The sequence below is a fragment of the Enhydra lutris genome, unplaced genomic scaffold (assembly GCF_002288905.1).
Source record: "Enhydra lutris kenyoni isolate GAN:26980312 unplaced genomic scaffold, ASM228890v2 scaffoldscaffold37, whole genome shotgun sequence".
NCBI classification, from domain to species: Eukaryota; Metazoa; Chordata; class Mammalia; order Carnivora; family Mustelidae; genus Enhydra; species Enhydra lutris.
Genome location: NW_019154121.1, coordinates 20389962 through 20410133, shown reverse-complemented (window position 1 = coordinate 20410133; position 20172 = coordinate 20389962).

Genomic DNA, 20172 nt, shown 5'->3' with positions numbered 1-20172 from the left:
AATAAAATCTTAAAAAAAAAGAAATACTGTATGATCTAATAATTCCACTATTGGGCATTTACCCAGGGAAAAAGGAAACACTAGCTCAAAAAGGTATATGCACCCTTATATTTATTGCAGCATTATTTACAATAGCCAAGACTTGGAAGCAACCTAAGAGTCCATCAATAGATGAATAAATGAGGAAAATGTGGTGTATACACACACACACACACACACACACACACACACACACACACAGAGGAATATTACACAGTCACAAGAAAGGCGAGATTGTGCCATTTGAGACAAATGGATGGATCAGAAAGTATTATGCTAAGTGAAATAAATCAGACTATGAAAGAGATATACCATATACTCATAAATGGATATTTATGTAAATACCATTTACCTCATAAATGGAATCTAAGAAGTGAATAAAGAAACAAAAAGCAGAATCAGAACTATAAATACAGAGAACAAACTGATGATTGCCAGAGGTGAGGAGACTGGGGGAGTCTGGCAACATAGGTGAAGGAGAGAGGGAGATACAGGCCTCCAGTAACAGAATGAGTAATTCATCAGAATAAAAAAGCAGACCATAAAGAATACAGTCAGTGATATTGTAATAGAGATGTAATGGGACAGATGGTAGCTATACTTGTGAACATAGCATAATGTATAAACTTGCCAAATCACTGAGTTGTACACCTGAAACTAATGTAACATTGTGTCAACTACACTCAAATAAATATAAACCAATCAATCAAACAAACAAAAAAATAAACAACAAATAAAAACTATAGGAAGCAGTAATCATTTAGTGGGACACACATATGAACGTATGTATATATTTTTTAAAAGTATGTGCATATGTATTATATAGCCAGGGCTTTTGTTGTTTGAATTAAAAATGAAATCAAGAAAAAAAAAAGTGCTGGATGAACCCGACTTCAACATTCAGTGAAACTGTATGTTTCCTCAACACCGAGGCGGGACTGGAATGCTCTATTAGAATGTTTCCCAGCCCAGAGTGCTATCCTGTTCAGTCCAAGCTACAGAAGCATTTTGGAGGCACAACCTCGAGGCAGAGAGGTGGGCTCTGCAGTCTGAGGAACGTCAACACAACCTCCAACCACGGGTCATGGATTCTGGGTAAAGCTCTTCAGCTTCCGATGGCTCCTCACAGCTCAGCCATCTTGTTAAGCTCTTGACTGCTTTATTTCCTTGCAAAGCTGCTGTACTGCATCATTTCCACCTTCTCCTATTGTGGACTGGTGTGAAATTCAAGACCAGAGCCTGCTCCACTCTCCAGGGGCCTGCATTTGGAGATGGACTTTGAGATTCTACGTTTCTATAGAAATGCCTTTCTATTTCTCTGGAGTGGTCCAGAGGCAGGGGCCTGGCCCTGATAACTATGACTGGGCCCTTTGAGCTCTGAACATTAGAGGCTGTAGGGGGACCCAGGGGGCATCTCTAGGAGGGGTACTGATGCTTGCTTTTACAAGGTGACTTTCAGAGTATCTCCAATTTCAGTTTCTAGAAATGGATTTTGGGGATCTCAGTATCCTATATAAATTCTTACCATTTTTGTAGGCATTTTCCCTTCTACAATTCTGATTTTGATAGCACTTGTGAGTCACAGTGTTCTCTTTAATAAAGTATACTCACACTATTATATCATAGAACAATCTTGTACTTAGATCAACACTGGAGTCTGAATCTGGGATCTACTCTTTATTAAATTATGATTTAGGGAAAGTCTCTTAACCTATTTGTGCCTCACTTTCCATATCTTAGAAACAGGAATGATAGCACCAGAGTTAAGATTTGTGAAGGGTAATACAATTTGCCTGAAGACCAACCCTACTTAGTGTCATATTCCAAACGGCATTAAAAGTAATTGACAAGCTATTTAATTTCTACCACATTCTCTCTCAAATAACAATGTTTTCTCCATCCCTATATTTCTCAACATCTTTTGCACATTGCAGTTTCCCCAGAGACTTCCTTCTGGACACCAGTTCTGCCTGGGTTCTCTCATAAAACCCATGCTTGTGAGCTCTCTGTTCCCCTTTGCTCCTATTCCTGCCTTCCCTGTCTTTCCCCCATGCAGAAGGTCCTGGAGCCGATGCTGCACACTGGAATCCTTCCCTGGGAGACGAGCAGGGGGGAGAGGGAAAGGTCACAGACATGCCAACTAGGGTAAGTGATAGAGAGCAGAGAATATGCTGCCAGACCCTAAGCCAGGAAGAAAGGTGTGCATGGCTGTGTGGTTAAGAAAAATGCTCAGTGGCCACATGTTGTGGCCCTGACCTCCTCACCCAAGTAGTACCCTGCCAGCTGCTTAAACAGAAAACTAGGGACACAGATGGAAATTCTTCAACTGCAAGTCACCAGCCTAGCCCATGAGCAGGGTAAAAGGATTATCCACAGGGACCCTGGCTGTATGACACTGTGATGACAGAGGTGTCTCCAGGGGGAGCACAGTCAAGAACAGATGGGGGAGAGAGCACACTTAGAAGAGGTCAGCCAGGGTGTGACCTCCTTCCCTTATCACAGAGGCATAGGAAGCCCTAGGAAGAGCTTCTGCCCTTGCTGGGTCCCCTGCAGCTTTCTCACATGAACTCACAAGGGAGCCAGTGTTTGAACACCTCCCATCCATGCAAAAGATGTTGTACGGAGCCTAAGAAGCTCAAAACAGAGATGACCACAACAGAATCCGGACAAGTAAGAACAACTGGTTTTGTCCCATCTCCCATCCCCTACTTTCAGTTGCAGGCACTCTCCCCTCCTCCCTATCTCATGATGAGTCCCTGAGGCTGAAGACTGGTCAGTCCCATGGAGAGAGGATGGGGTAAACATTAATGAGGACACGGGACTGACGTTTCCAACAAGGCAGGGCATTTTTAGATCCAAAAGCAACCAGAAAAGTACAGAATTTGCCAAAGGTGTCATTAAGAGGAAGGGGAGGGACATTTGACCCCATGGTTGAAGATGATTAGAGAGAGAGAGGAAAAAAAAATCAGACATATTTGTATTTGTGCCCTGATGAGTTCACACTGTTCAATAATCCAGTCGTGGTTGATGAATTTTCTTTTATCCCTGATATAACAATATAGATGAAAATGTTCTCTAAACTGGAATATACTATACAAGTATTAGTTATGATTAATAATCCTGACGAATAGGAGTAGAGAAATAACAGGAGGGTTTTCTTAATTTCTCTCGGTGTTCTTTTAGAAACTCAAAGCATAATTCCTCATCTGGAGTGACACAGAATTAAGTAGTGTTTCAAAATACCTACCTAGCACAGGCTAGAGGAGCAGCATAAGGGAGGTGCTTTCTGAGTTTGACAGGGCAGAAGGTATCTAATTCCACATCCTCCCTAATGACATCACCATTTCTGCAAATACCCAGAACCTTTTGACTATTTATCTTTCTCTTGTCCCTTACCTTAGAGTGGTAGCTCCCAATTTTATCATTATTTGCTGGAAATGCTTCAGCTATCAATCATCTCTCTCCACATCTATTTATATAAAAACAGCCCAATGTGTCTCAGGTACTGTTTCTGCTTCATCCCATTCACCCCTCTCAGTAGCCCTGTGAGGCAGCTACTACATTATCTCCATAACACTGACAAGAAGACTGGAACCCAGAGAGGGGAAATCACTTACCCAACTCACACAGCTAGTGGAGGACAGAAGGGAGTCTTGACTTGAAAGTCTTAAGCCTGAGCCTAAGTGGACTCTACATGCATTCTTTACATTTCCATCCATCCTCCATGCTGCTGTCAGAATGCTCTTTCCCAACTGGTGGTCTCACTGTCTTGATTTAAATCCTTCAAGGGCTCTTTAGTTAGACAAATCCCCATCTTCATCTTGGTGGTCAAGGCTACCTGTGATCTGACTCCAATCTCTTTCAGGTTATGTAGCCCTTACAAGCCTGGACCACATGATAGTCTCTGAATACCCTTGCTTTGTATTTCCCCCCCCTTCAACTTGTCTGTCCACCTGGACACCTGATGGACCTTCTTTCTTCTCCAAGTACTGAAGAAGTACTGTCTAAGCATGGCTGGACCTACACAAGCCACTCCAGTTCTCCAGCTGGAGGCAGTTATGTGTCACTGCAAAAAGAGAGGCTGTGGAGCAGAGAGATGTGGTTCTTAAGTGCAGGTGTAATCTGTTACTGGGCCAATAAGAACTAGGACAATGTGCTGTGCCTCTGTGAGTGTTGGTTTCCTCATTTGTAAAGAGAAATAACTATGCTAGAGGGCATGTGAAGATTTACTGATGCTGCTGATGCAGGCCAGGAGATTAGCATGGTGCCTGGATCACTTTAAGCCCTTTGTTAATTAACTTGTGTGCTAGAGGAGGAGGAGCAAAATGGAGGAGGAGTAGGAGACCTACTAAATTTCGTCTGGTACCAGGTGTTCAGCTAGATAGTTTTCAAGCCATTCTGAACACCTATAAATTCAACAGGTGATTGAAGAAAAGAATAGAAGCAATTCTATGAACAGAAAAGCAACCACTTTCTGGAAGGCAGGACATGCAGAGAAGTGAATCTGAGATGATATATACAGAAAGATAGACCGTAGGGGAGGGTTGGCTCCCAGCAAGTGGTAGAGCAGTGGAGCACAAAATTGGAAGTTTTAGAAGTCTGCTCTACTGAGAGATGTTGCTCCAGAGGCTAAGCGGGGGGTGGAGCCCTCCAGTGTGGTCTCAAGTCTCTCGGGGTCAGAGAAAGATCGGGTGACTTTCTAAAAGTGTGGCAGAGCTCCCAGGTATAGGAGCAACAAAGCCAGCTGCAGAGACGGAGCTGAAGTGAGGGCTCTCAGCTCGGGGTTACCTTAAACTGTTATCCAAGGCACAGTTGGGCCATTGATCTTTGAGTAGGTAACACACAAGTGGCAGATCTGGGGAGACTCCCCACCTTCTTCCACTTGGAGGTGTAGCGTGGGAATATGCTGCAGGAATCTTCTGGATTTGGAGACTCCAAATGGGACTGTGTGCCAGAGATAGAAATGCTTGGTCACAGGCCAGGTGAGCATAGAGCATGGCTGGAGACCAGGGAGACGGGAGGGATTGACTACTTTTCTCTGAGGGTGCACTGAGGAGTGGGGGCCCGAGCTCTCAGCTCCTCTGGGTCAGACATTGGGAGGCCACCATCTTCATTCCCGTCCTCCAAAGCTGCATGGAACATGTTCAGGGAACAAAAGCTACCAAGAGCAAACCCAAGCAGATTACTTAGCCTGACCCCTGGCAAGGGCTGTGCAATTCTGCCTCAGGCAAAGACACTTGGGAATCATTGCAACAGACCCCTCCTCCAGAAGATGAGCAAGAACATCCAGCCAAGACCAAGTTCACCAAATAATGAGAACTGCAGAACTCCAGAGCTAGAGGAATAGAGGACATAGAATTCATGGCGTTTTCCCATGATTCTTTAGTCTTTCAAAGTTAGGGTTTTTACATTTTGTTTTTTTCTTATTCTATTTTTTAAAATTTTCTTCTTTCTTATTTTAACCTATTTTAACTATTTTATCTTATCAATGCCTTTTTAAAATCTTCTCTAATTTTCATTGTTATACTCATATACTATCCCTTCATTGGATTTAAACTTATGTTTTATATACATATAAGTTTTTCTTTCTTTAAAATTTTGGGATACAATATCTTCTAACAGAAGAAAATATAACCTAAACCTAGTGTATGGCTTTGTTCTAGTCCCCAACCTGATCACATTCTCTCCTTTTTTTTCTTTATTCAACCAATTTCTTATCTTATCAATTCTTTTTAAAAAATCTTTTTCAATTTTCATCTTTACAGTCATATTCCATCCCTTCAACATGTTTACCCTAATTTTTGTATATATACAAGTTTTTCTTTCTTTAAAATTTTGGGAGGCAGTTTCTTCTAACAGACCAAAATCAAGTGTGTGGCTCTGTTCCATTCACCAGTCTAATCATATATGTACATATATATGTATATATACATTTTTAAAAAATTAATTAATTTATTTTTTTCCTTTCTCCGCCCCGCCACTGGTTTCAGGTCTCTTCTGATTTGGTTAGTGTGTATTTTTTCTTGGGTCTTTGCCACCCTTTTAGTATTTTGTTTTCTCATTCATTTCATTTATTCTTCTATGGATAAAATGACAAGGCAGAAAAACTCACCTCAAAAAAAAAAAAAAGGGGGGGCCGTACTGATGGCTAGGGACCTAATCAATACGGACATTAGTAAGATGTCAGAAGTAGAGTTCACAATGATGATTATAAATATGCTAGCTGGGCTTGAAAAAAGCATAGAAGATACTAGAGAATCCCTTTCTGGAGAAATAAAATCCCTTTCTGGAGAAATAAAAGAACAAAAATTTAACCAAGTTGAAATGAAAAAGCTATTAATGAGTTGCAACAAAAAAATGGACGCTCTTACTGCCAGGATAAATGAGGCAGAAGAGAGAATTAGTGATATAGAAGACCAAATGATGACAATTAAAGAAGCTGAGAAAAAGAGAGATAAACAACTACTGGACCATGAGGGGAGAATTCCAGGAAATTAAAGAAGAATTTTTAAAAATCATGGAAACAAATGAAGATGAAATCACAACTGTTCAAAATCTTTGGGATACAGCAAAGGCAGTCCTGAAAGGAAAGAATACGGCAATACAAGCCTTTCTCAAGAAACAAGAACCTAACCCTACACAACCTAACCCTACACCTAAAAGAACTGAAGAAAGAACAGAAAATAAAGCCTAAACCCATCAAAAGATGAGAAATTTTCTGCTCTGATAATCAGAGCAGAAATCAATGAAATAGAAACCAAAAGAACAGTAGAACAGATCAATGAAAGTAGGAGCTGGTTCTTTGGAAGAACTAATAACATTGATAAACCCCTGGCCAGACTTATCAAAAAGAAAAGAGAAAGGACCCAAATTAATAAAATCATGAATGAAAGAGGAGAGATCACAACCAACACCAAAGAAATACGAACAATTAGAAGAACATATTATGAGCAACTATATACCAGCAAATTTGCAATTTGGAAGAAATGGATGCATTTCTAGAGATGTATAAACTACCAAAACTGAACCAGGAAGAAACAGAAAATTTAAAAAGACCCATAACCAGTAAGGAGATTGAAGCAGTCATTAAAAATCTCCCAACAAACAAGAGCCCAGGGCCAGATGGCTTCCCAGGGGAATTCTACCAAACATTTAAAGAAAAATTAATACCTACTCTCCTGAAACTGCTCCAAAAAATAGAAATGGAATGAAAACATCCAAACTCATTTTATGAGGCTAGCATTACCTTGATCCCCAAACCAGACAAAGACCACATCAAAAAGGAGAATTATAGACCAATATCCCTGATGAACACAGATACAAGAATTCTCACCAACATTCTACCCAATAGGATCCAACTGTACATTAAAAAGGATTATTCACCATGACCAAGTGGGATTTATTCCTGAGCTGCAAGGTTGGTTCAGCATCTGTGAATCAATCAATGTGATACATTATATTAATAAAAGAAAGGACAAGAACCATATGATACTCTCAATAGATGCTGAAAAGCACTCAACAAAGTACAGCATCCTTTCTTGATTAAAGCTCTTCCAAGTGTAGGGATAGATGGTTCATACCTTAACAACATAAAAGCCATCTGTGAAAAACCCACAGCGAATATCATTTTCAATGGGGAAAAACTGAGAGCTTTACCCCTAAGGTCAGGAACATGGCAGGGATGTCCACTCTCACCACTGCTATTCATCATAGTACTAGAAGTCCCATCCTCAACAATCAGACAACAACAACAACAAAAAAAATAAAAGGCATCTGAATCAACCAAAAAGTCAAATTCTCATTCTTTACAGACGGTATGGTAAATGTGGAAAACCCAAAAAACTCCACTCCAAAATTGCTAGACCTTATACAGGAATTCAGTAAAGCGCCAGGATATAAAATCAGAAACCAGTTGCATTTCTATACACCAAAAACAAGATAGAAGAAAGAGAAATTAAGGAGTCAATCCCATTTACAATTATACCCAAAACTGTAAGATACCTAGGAATAAATCTAACCAAAGAGGCAAAGGATCTGTACTCAGAAAACTATAAAGTACTCATGAAAGAAATTGAAGAAGACAAAGAAATGGAAAAATGTTCCATGCTCATGGATTGGAGGAAGAAATATTCTTAAATTGTCTATGCTACCTAGAGCAGTCTACACATTTAACATAATTCCTATCAAAATACCATCAACTTTTTTCAAAGAAATGGAACAAATAATCCTAAAATTTATATAGAACCAAATAGCCAGAGGAATCTTGAAAAAGGAAACCAAAGTTGGCAGCATCATAAGCCCAGACTTCAAGCTCTATTACAAAGCTACAATCATCAAGACAGTATGGTACTGGCACAAATACAGACACATAGATCATTGGAACAGAATAGTGAGCCCAGAAATGAACCCTGAACTCTATGGTCAACTAATCTTCGACAAAGCAGGAAAGAATGTCCAATGGAAAAAAAGACAGTCTTTTCAACAAATGGTGATGGGAAAATTGGACAGCTACATGCAGAAGAATGAAACTGGACCATTTCCTTATACCACACACAAAAATAGACTCAAAATGAATGAAAGAACTCAATGTGAGAAAGGAATCCATCAAAATCCTTGAGGAGAACACAGGCAGCAACCTCTTTGACTGCAGCCACAGCAACTTCTAGCTAGGAACATTACCAAAGGCAAGGGAAGCAAGGGCAAAAATGAACTATTGGGCCTTCATCAGATCAAAAGCTTTTGCACAGCAAAGGAAACAGTCAACAAAACCAAAAGACAAGTGACAGAATGGGAGAAGATATTCACAAATGACATATCAGATAAAGGGTTAGTATCCGAAATCTATAAAGAAATTATCAAACTCAACATCCAAAGAACAAATAATCCAGTCAAGAAATGGGCAGAAGACATGAATAGACATTTCTGCAAAGAAGACATCCAGGTGGCCAACAGACACATGAAAAAGTGCTCCACTTCACTCAGCATCAGGGACATACAAATCAAAACCACAGTGAGGTATCGCCTCACACCAGTCAGAATGGCTAAAATTAACCAGTCAGGAAATGACAGATGTTGGTGAGGATGTGGAGAAAGAAGAGAAAAGAAAAGGAAAAGAAAAGAAAAGAAAAGAAAAGAAAAGAAAATTTTCATCCTACAATGTTGGTGGGAATGCAAGTTGGTGCAGCCACTCTGGAAAACAGTATGGAGGTTCCTCAAAAAGTTGAAAATACAGGTATCCTACAACTCAGCAATTGGTATTTACCCTAAAGGTACAAATGTAGTGATCTAAAGGGCATGTGCACCTAAATGTTTATAGCAGGAATGTCCACAATAGCCAACCTATGGAAAGAGCCCTATGTCCATCAACAGATGAATGGATAAAGAAGATGACATGCACACACACACACACACACACACACACACACACACACACACTGGAATACTATGCAGCCATCAAAACCCCCCTGAAATCGTGCCATTTGCAATGATGAGGATGGAATGAGAGGGTATACACTAAGCAAAATAAGTAAATCAGTGAAGACAATTATCATATGATCTCTCTGATATGAGGAATTTGAGAAACAAGACAGAGGATCATAGGGGAAGGAAGGGAAAAATGAAACAAGATGAAACCAGAGAGGGAGACAAACAATAAGAGACTCTAAATCTCAGGAAACAAACTGAGGGTTGCTGGAGTGGACGGGCATGGATAGGTAGAGTGGCTGGATGATGGGCATTGGGGAGGGTATGTGCTATGGTGAGTGCTGTGAATTTCCTAAGACTGATGATTCACAGACCTGTATTCCTGAAACAAATAATACATTACACGTTAATAAAAAAATAAAAAATAAATTGTGTGCCAGGGCTGTGCTAGGTGTTAGAAATGCAATGATGAAGAATCCAAGTCTTGTCCTTGCCTTTTTGGAGTTTATGGTATAATTGATGAGACAGATATTGAGAAAACAAACACTTACTCAGGATGCTTTCTGAGAACATTCCCTGAGATACGGTTAGGTAGTAGGGGGCTACACTGTCTTTCATAACAGGCAACCTGGGGAGATAGGCATTACTAGCCTCCTTTTACCACTGAGGAAACTGAGGCCTGAGGCAATTAAGAGATTATCTCAATATCACCAAGACAGTAAAAACTGGACACAAGCCTGGAACCAGATCAGTGTACTTCAAACACGAAGTTCGTTCTTCTATATCTACTTGCCCTTTCCTATTGATGAGGACTTAGGCTACTCTGAAAGAGTCCTTGTAATCTTCTGCTCTTGAATGATTACATGTCTAAATGAGCGAATGAGCGATAGAGCACTAATTGGGTAAAAGCTTATAGGAAAACCTCCTAGGCTGGGAAGTAAAGTCTTACTTTCTCTTAAATGGATGTGTTCAGTGGGCAGAGGCTCTTCCCTGATCCCTCAGGTGTGGGAGGAAGACTTAGGCTGGCCAAACCTAGACTTTCAGGAGTATTAGTAAATGCATTCTGAATAAATGGACAAGTATTTTAGTTTCTGTGAGTTGGCACCTAAGGAGTTAAAAATAAAGACATGGCTCTGTCCCACCTCCCCACCATCTAGTCCCAGTCTAACCAAAGCAATACTGCTATTGTCAGCATCACATCTATGGATCCTGTGAACTATTTCTTTATAAATAAGAATTCTTTGCTTTAACAAATAGTCAAAAACTACTGCTCTAAGTGATCAGCTGCCACAAGATGGCTCAGGAAGATCTCCAGATCTTCAAAGCAGGGGAGAGAGGGGGTGGCAGACAGCTGCTGTTTACCTTGAATGCTACACTCTTCCTCCCCTCATCACCAGCACCTTCTTACTGGCTGACTTCTGGGGAGTGTTTTAGGGTTTACAAAGAATTTTCACATATTAGCTCAGATGATTTCAGCAGTGATTCCTGAAGTGTATACAGAAAGAGTGGGGTCCTCTCGAATTTAAAGATGAAGAAGCAGGATGGAAGCATGAGTAAGCAGCCAAGTTGCAGATTCTGGGTTCTGGTGGTGATGCCAGTCCTCTGTGGGTCTTCCAGTCTTTGTGGTAACTTTTCATGGTTCAGAGCCACATTGCTGGAAAATTCTTTTTTTTTTTTTTTAAAGATTTTATTTATTTATTTGACAGAGAGAGATCACAAGTAGACAGAGAAGCAGGCAGAGAGAGAGGGAAGCAGGCTCCCCGCTGAGCAGAGAGCCGATGCGGGACTCGATCCCAGGACCGTGAGATCATGACCTGAGCCGAAGGCAGCGGCCTAACCCACTGAGCCACCCAGGCGCCCCATTTGCTGGAAAATTCTTAAAAGAAACACAAGCCCGCAATCTTACCTGGACTAGGCTGGGTGTGATTTTTCTTTAGAAGCCTATATGTGAATTGGGATGGAGGCTTTGGAAGGAGAAAAGGGTCACCAGACTACAGATTTCAGGGGGCACTTTGTTTTCGAAAAGTAACCCCCCGGGGGCGCCTGGGTGGCTCAGTGGTTTAAAGCCTCTGCCTTCAGCTCAGGTCATGATCTCAGGGTTCTGGGATCGAGCCCCGCATCAGGCTCTCTGCTTGGCGGGGAGCCTGCTTCCCTTCCTCTCTCTCTGCCTGCTTCTTTGCCTGCTTGTGATCTCTGTCTGTCAAATAAATAAATAAAATATTTTAAAAATAATAAAAAAAAAAAGAAAGAAAAGTAGCCCCCTATGCAAAAATCCTTGCCCTTCTGCCAGACCAAAGTAGCTTGGTGGGGAGTGGGTGGAGAGGGAGAGTTTGGCCCACTGGGGAGCCTGGCTTCTTCTAGAAACGGTTTTGTCCAGACAACTTGGGATTCATCATGACTACATTTCCACAAGAACTCAACTGACCACCTCTCTCTGAACAAAATATAGGTAGAATGTTTGAGCATAAAGAGCATCGATGGGAGTGAGTGAGGCTGGTTCCCACTTTGCCTCCATCACTGAGTGCTTCATAACATTCCTTCTCAAAGCCTTTTCTTCATTTGTAACCTCGGTGACTTCTCTAATAGTCATTCCTGCAGTGTCCTACTCTCCTTCTAAGCTCAGCTTCTCTTTGTTGTGATTTCCAGACTCAAATCTATTTGAACAGAGATGTCTGTCTGCGCTGGATACAAGCTGGCCTCTCCCAGTCCTTGGCAATGTAGACCTGTACCCAGACCTGAAGCGTCATGTGTCTTGGGGTATATTTGCTCCTGATACAAGTTCGTGGAAGACGAGTTCACTACTTTTTAATATGCCTAATGGGCTCTTTCATCCCCTGCTCCAGAACTAACAGAAGTCATGTGGCCTCTCTGTCCAGAAGGTCAAGACCACTCCTCGTCATCAAGATCATTTTTTTTTTTTGCATGATCAAATCTAGCTACTGTAAATCACCTGTACAATTTCTCTCTTGTTATCTCCTGGGGGCCTGGTACTGAGCTCAGAGCAATGACTAACTTCAAGGATAACAGTCCTGCTCCTGGGAGGTTAATTAAAATTCCAGGGCCTGAGGTAGATTTGCTTTCCCTGCTGGGTAGGAGGTAAAGGATCTAGAGGCCATCAATCCAGCATTCCTTCCATTCCTTCCCCAGGTCTCTCTGATCTGGAAGATAGGAGACTAAGAAAGAAGGATAACAGTGTAACTGGGTGATGTTAAAAGAGGGAGAAAGAAAACAAAGACATGTGACCAATGGAGAGATTACTCCTTCATGCTCTTTTCGGGGAGTCCACAATGGGGCAATGACACTTGGAAAATAGTGAGCACTTGAAAACCATTCTTGCCATTGACTGTGTAATTTCTCTTCCTCAAACCCAGACTAAGGATTTGATCAGAAATGGAAATAGAGCTTCCCACACAAGCATGTTTATCACGGGACTGCTTATTATAATAATGAATATTGGAAATAATCTAAATGTCTGATCTGGGATTGGTTATGTAAATTATGACTCCTCTCTATAGGAGGGAACATTCTGTAGCAATTTAAAATGATGTTTATGAAGACATTTGAATGGCATGGTTAAATGCATATGATGTAATGTTAAGCAAAATCAAGCAGAACAAATTTTAGAAAAAAATTATCAATAACAAGATGTGAAGATAAAATATGCTTAAAATTATTCTGGAAAGAATATGGAAACATGTTATCAGGGTTAACTTTCAAGATGAAATTTGCTTGACTTTTCTCATTTTTTATAATGATCAAGTAATTCTTTTATAATTTAAAAAAAGAGGGGATACAATTAAAGATAACTATAGACCTTTTTTTCTCTCTTGAAATGGTGAATGCTCTGGACTTCTGTTGGGGACTTAAATCTGTGAGTTGGCCTAAAGGCAGCAGACTCTGCCCTGTCGACAGCCATACCAGGAGAGCCCTATGTTTAAAGTACAGATACAGATGGTGTCGGCAGTGATCTTCAGAAGGTTACAGAATCATCTTCTCGAAGAATTCTTTGCCAGCTCACTTCAGGCATCTCTTCCTGTTCCCTGATCCCTCAAAGAGACCTACTGTGCTTTACCATCTGAAGGATTTTGTAATGTTGTGGGTTTTTTTTTTTTTTTTATTGTTTTTTTTTTTTTTTTAAGATTTTATTTATTCATTTGACAGAGAGACACAGCGAGAGAGGGAACACAAGCAGGGGGAGTGGGAAAGGGAGAAGCAGGCTTCCCAACGAGCAGAGCTTGATGCAGAACTCAGTCCCAGGACCCCGGGATCATGACCTGAGCCGAAAGCAGACACTTAACCACTGAACCACCCAGGTGCCCCAAGGATTTTATACTGTTTTAGGGATGGGAGCGATCCTAAAGATCATTTATCACATTCATTCATTCTTCCATTCATATAGCTACTTGTTCATTGTAAATCACGTTTCTTGAGCTGTGTGTTAGTCATGGGGGATTCACGAGACATGGTCTCATCTCCAGAGCCTCTCAAAGCCCAGTGAGTGGAAACAACAGAGGAGGAAACACATAATGGGTACAAACTGAGTGAGGATTATCTTCATCATCCCCGGCACATAGTCAGCACCCAGGAAATATCTATTTAATGAATGGATGGGTTGTGCTATGATGGAGGTCACACAGGGTTCTATGTGACCTTGAGGAAGAGACATTTGATATAGTTCAGGGTGGTAGTATTCAAGGAATGACTACCAAAGGGGCGCTCCATTTACTGATAGGGTCTTAATAGTCTGTAACTTGATGAGTCTGGCGTACCTTGGTGACACTGTTAAGAATTTGAATCTATGTCTTACAACTCCTAACTCTTTCTACTCTACCTCAGTGTATCTACCCTTTCAGGACTCCCAGGGGCTCCCTCATCTGGGAAGCCTTCATGGCCCCTCCCTTCCCCACTTTCTTCCCCTGCAGTTGGCCAGGTGGCCTTCCTTGGTGCTCCCACAGTCCTCTGTGCTTACCGCAGCACAGCATCAAATGCCACCTTTCAGTGCAGGGCCTGTCATTGCATCCTCAGTGCTTAGCCCAGAGCCAGGTGCTCAATGAGTATTTTTTGAAAGACTTCCAATTGATCATAATTAGTGCCTATTCTGTGAGGTTTTTTCAAGCTTAGCTTTCCAGGCAAATTGTTCCCTTTGGGGCTAACTCATGCTCTACTGGCTTTCCTGGACTTCTGAGGCAGGCTCATCCCTGGTTACTTCCATGCTTTGACCTGAAAGCCATTTGTTGCCCTAACTTCCAGAGGTCCCACTCCATCTGCCAAATTCAACTTCCTCCCCGTATTCCCCGCACATTGATTTCTTCTTTGTTTGGTCCTGGGATCCAACTTTTGCTTCTCTGCCCATCATCTATGGCAGGTGCCTGGTTATGCTTTGCCATATCTCAGAAAGTAAAGGCTGAGAGAGTTGTTCAAGCTTGGATGACCTGGAGGGTGTGCTTCATCCCCTCCCCTTCTCTAGCCTAGCATGGACTGTCCCTTCTTCTCCCTGACTTGGCTCTTATGATCAATCCTACTCTAATACTTACATGAACCCTGGTCCTGAATGTTGGCCTAATTTCCTAGCAGAAAGATTGCCAGGGAAGTGGCCAAGGAAAGAGCAAAGAGTACTGGAAAATGCTTGGGCTTGGAGTTAGGCAAAAAGGTGGGAGTCTAGCAGTTATGAGACCTTAGGACAGTGACTGCTGTGCACCCATGGTTTTTGCCAAGTGGCTTCCATTTACTCTCTGTAGTACCTAATATTTGGCACCCAGTTACAATGTGTGGGGTCTTCCCCCACACCACCAAGCAATTTTCTGACACCAGCGGGGTTTACTATAACTCACCTCAATTCTGACCCCATCTACCTGGAGTTAGCATCAGATTCCACACGTTACAGCTCAGTCCACAAGACCACCCTCCCCCCACGTCATATGCCAATCTCTTGTGCTTCTGACTGACTGGCTATGGATGGGAGGTTCTAATGACCACCTCTGTAGGTTTGATTAATTTGTTAGAGTGACTTATGGTTCTCAGAAGCATTTTACTCATCAGCTCACTGGTTTATTATAAAAAGACATAACTCAGGAAGAGCTCAACAGAGGCATAGGGCAAGGTATGGGGAAGGGGCTCAGAGCTGCCATGTCCTCCCTCAGGGCACCACTCTTCCCAAATCTCCATGTGCTCACCAACCTGAAAATTCTCAGAACCCCCCCTTTTTTTAAGCTATTATTTATTTTTTTAAGCTATTATTTATTTATTTGAGAGAGAGTGCGGAGCAAGAGAGATAGTGGGAGAAAGACCACAAATGGGGGGCACAGAGGGAGAGGGAGAAGCAGGCTCCCCACTGAGCAGGAAGCCCAATGTGGGGCTCGATCCCAGGACCCTGGGATCATGACCTGAGCTGAAGGCAGATGCTTTACTGACTGAGCCACCCAGGTCCCCCAACCTTTTTCTTTTTCTTTTTCTTTCTCTCTTTTTCTTTTCCTTTTCCCTTTCCTTCCTTCTTTTTTTTTAAAGATTTATTTATTTATTTATTTGAGAGAGAGAAAGTGAGTGCCTATGGGGTTAGGGAGGGATAGAGAGAGAGGGAGAGAATCTCAAGCAGACTCCCCACTGAGCATGGAGCTGGAAGCTGAGAGCAGGGCCTGACCTGAGCCACCCAGCCACCCCCCTTTTGGGTTTTTATAGAGGCTTCATTACATAGGCACAATTGATTGGTGATTGATTCAACTTCCAGCCCCTCTTCCCACCCTCAAGGGCTGGATGGGAGGGGGGGTGTGGGCACAGGAATGGTGGGACAAAAATTTCCAACCTTCTAATCACATGGTTGGTTTTCCTGGCAACCAGCCTCTATCCTCAGGTTCAATCTAAAAGTCACTTCATTAACATAGCAAAAGACACCTTTATTGCTCTCAGCACTTAGAAAATTCAAGAACTTTAGGAGCAAAGACCGGATATATTGCCTATATTAAATCACTTGCTACAGTAAAGGGCCTCTAACTTTCCCCAGAGACTGCTCTCCTCCTCACTGGGCATCCACATGGCGGAACATGGGACTCAAGTCCCTCAGCACCGAGCCTTCCTCTGGCCAAAGCTGGGCTCAGGGAGGGACATGTGGCACACTCAGAGACACCAAGAGTACACGGGAATTTTGATAATACCTTTTGGGATGAAAATCCTGGTTTTTCACATGGGTTTTGAAACACAGAAAATGCAGGAACTGCAGCTTTCCTGTTAGTCTGACACATAGGCTGAGGCCAGTCCAGCAAACGAGAAGCAAAAGAGAAGGATCTAAGAGATGGGGAGCCAGGCTCCCAACAAGAAAGATACATCACAGATCTCATTAGAGTCATGGTCCAACAGGAAACAGATGGTTCACTTGAACTGGATCATATGAGGAAGGTTTAATAAAGGGACTATTCACTATGGGCAGAGGTGGAGGGTGATGAGCTTAGTGCAAAAATACCAGGGACTTTGGGTCAGTAACAGTGGAGCTGTTCCCACCTCAAGGTTCAAAGGGACCTGGGAAGGAGTAGTTACTAGCACCTACTGGCATGGATCATGGAGAGAGGGCCACCTTGAGACAGATAGCGACCTTGGATTGAGGGATACAGCCAGGCTGGGGTGACCCTACAAGGAGACATTCAGGGCAATAAACACCGTGGCTTCTCTTTGCTCCCTCCCTCCAAGCTTGTGTTGGCATTTCCTGTTGTCCACACCACCTGGAAGCCCAGAGGTTGTCAGAGTCAGTCGATGTGACCCAGAGAGAGTGCAACCTCCTGAGACAGACGGCAGGGAGCAAGCAGATCCGGACGGGCAAACAGAAATGATCCGGACAGCCCTGAATCCAGCCCTACCCCTAGACTGCTCAGCTTCTGTGAATCAGTGTACGTCCCCTTTACAAAGTCATTTGGACTGGGCTTTCTGTCATTCGAATCCAACAGAATTCTAACTGACACAGTGGTTTAAATGAGCTTTGGTTTCTGCCTCTGTGACTTCTTTTTTAAAAACTGCAGTAAATATATATATATATATATATATATATATATATATAAAACAATTTTTGTGCCATTTTAATCCCATTCTTAAGTGTACAATTCAGTTAGCGTTAAGTCCAATTCCATGCATGATGTCGTGCAACCATCATGACTACCTAGTTTTAAAATATTTCATCCCCTTAAATGGCAGCTCTGTGCACATTAAGCAGTGACTTCCCATTTCCCCCTCCCCCAGCCGCTGGTATTCTTGAATCTACTTTCCATCTCTATGAATGTACCTATTCTAGATATTTCCTGTAAGTGGAACCATATAATGTCTCTCCCTTTGTATCTGGCTCATTTCACGTAGCATTCTGTTTCCAGTATTCATCTACACAGTAGCATGTATTAGCATTTCATTCCCTCTTATGGCTGAATAATATTCTGTTGTCCAGATACACCACTTTTGTTTATCCATCTGGTGATGGGCACTTGGGATGGTTCCACCTTCTGGCTATTGTGAACAATGTTGCAACGACCTCTTCCTCTGTATTTTGAATGCCCATCTCCAGAAGAGGAGCCAAGGAATGAAGGAAGGAGCCTGGTGGTGGTAAAAGGGATGGTGCCCTCACACCACAAAATGTAGTTAGAGGTGTGGTGTGAGCTCACAAAATGTAGTTAGAACTACTGCCATTTTGCATCTGGAACTCAGGAACTGTCTCTCCTGAGACTGTGTCCAGGCAGCCTGTGCAGAAGCCAAGGGGCAATGGGGAGAAACCTCTAGTTTCTGAAGTATGGAGGTCTACCCATTTGGGGTGTTGTTTTTAAAAATACTGGAAGCCCATGGGAAGTTAGTAATTAGACTCACGCTGTCACTGCCATTTGTTTAATGGTTGAGTGATCAGAAGTTTTCTTCTTTCTTTTTTTTCCTTTCTCCTGTCAACTCTGCCTGATTAGAAAGGCATGTGAATCTTTCCTTACACACAATTTTCCAAGTCTGAAGTGAGAAATCGAACTGAACTCAATTACAGCAGCCAATCTAATGTCCTTAATTGCACACAGGAGTGAGGAATTTGAAAGGTTCCTTGGAGGATGGGGGTGTGCAAGGTGGACTTGGAGTTATTGATGTCACACGTCCCCGTGGGGATGCATGTGGTCTTGAGGGCACCCATGTCCCCTCCCAAGGGCACATTTGTGTGCATACACTGTACACACTGATGAGATGCGGAGGCTGGGAGATCACGTCCTCCTCGGATGGTCGGGCTTATGAAGTCACAACTGCTTTCAAGTGCTAATTCAGAAGTCTGCTCGAGCTTTTAAAACTATGTATCCCCCTTGAGAAACTGCAACAAAACTAATGAAAAGAGATCAAGCAGAGGAGGAAGAGTGGTTGGAGGGCAGAGCCTCTTCACCAAAGGGAAACAGAGAGCAGGACCCGCTGGCATCACGCTGTTCCTAGGCAGCAGCGAACAGCAGCGGCACAGCACCCAGGAGGTGACCAAGACAACTGCCCCGTCCGGGGGAGCTGAGGGTCTTCATGGCAATGGCGGTTTACCGAGCACTTCCTGTTGCTAGGTACTGTCCCCCTGCCTTCCACATAGTACCTGCAATCTTCCAAACAATCCTACCTGGCAGGTGAAGTCACTCTGGTTTTACAGACGAGGACAGCAAGGCTCAGAGGACACACAGTCTTGCTTGAGAGAGCAATCACATAGGTTTAGATCTCCAGCTGCAACCCAAGCCCAGGACCCTTGCATTATGCCCCTGGGTCAGGTCGGAAGCCCAGGATCTGCTGCACAGGGGCTGCCCAGCAAGGCAGACACTCCTCTCCTCCTCCTTGTCCCCTCCCTGCCTTCTACCTCTGTTTCCACCTTCCATACTCCTCCTCTTTGTTTTGCCTTCTCTCTCATCTCCATCCTTCCACAGGAAAACCTCCTCAGTCCTTTTTCCTCCCTCCCTATTCCAGTCCCTGTTTGATTAGGAACCAGCCATAAGGATGTCACCCTGAAAACATAAAAGGGGCCCCAGGATGGGAAATTTTCCTTCAACATCACTGTAAGCTGCAAACTGTCAGGAGCCACTGGGGGTGAGCCATGAAACTCTGAAGGGCAGCAGGGAACAGCCTGGAAACAGAGGAGCCCGTGACTCACACCTGGGACTGGAATGATGCTTCAATCCTCAGGCTGGAGCTCTAACTCTCCAAAGGGGTCCCAGATATGTCTTTAACTGGGAGTGGTGGGTGCCACCCAAATCCAGGGACGGTGGGGAGTTAAGCTTCAGAGGAAGAGAGCTGACTTGGTCAACAGGGTGGAGAGCAGCCTACGAGACAGGGCACAGAGCTAGGGAACAGAAGGGCCAGAGAGATGTGCACAGTGAGGTCACAGCAAAGCCAGTCAGCAGGAGGGTGGTTGCAGGTGAGCCCGGGCTTGCTGCCGGGGATCAGTTCTGATACGCCCGACTCTCCATGATGTGAGGCACGGTGAAATCAAGCCATTTCAAGGCGCAGGAAGAGGGTTGCTGTTACCTTACCTGCTCCTTGGCAGGTATCACCATTCTGTACCCTTAACTCTGTACATTTCAGACCCACTTCGGTGAGCATGACCAGGAAATCATCAAGACAAGAGTCAATGACACAATTATCCTATTTTTAAAGACAATAAAACCCAGAGTTAGGGGGATCAAGGATCTTGCTCAAGTTTACAGAACTAGGAAGTGGCAAAGTTGGAATCAAACTGAGAAATTCTTC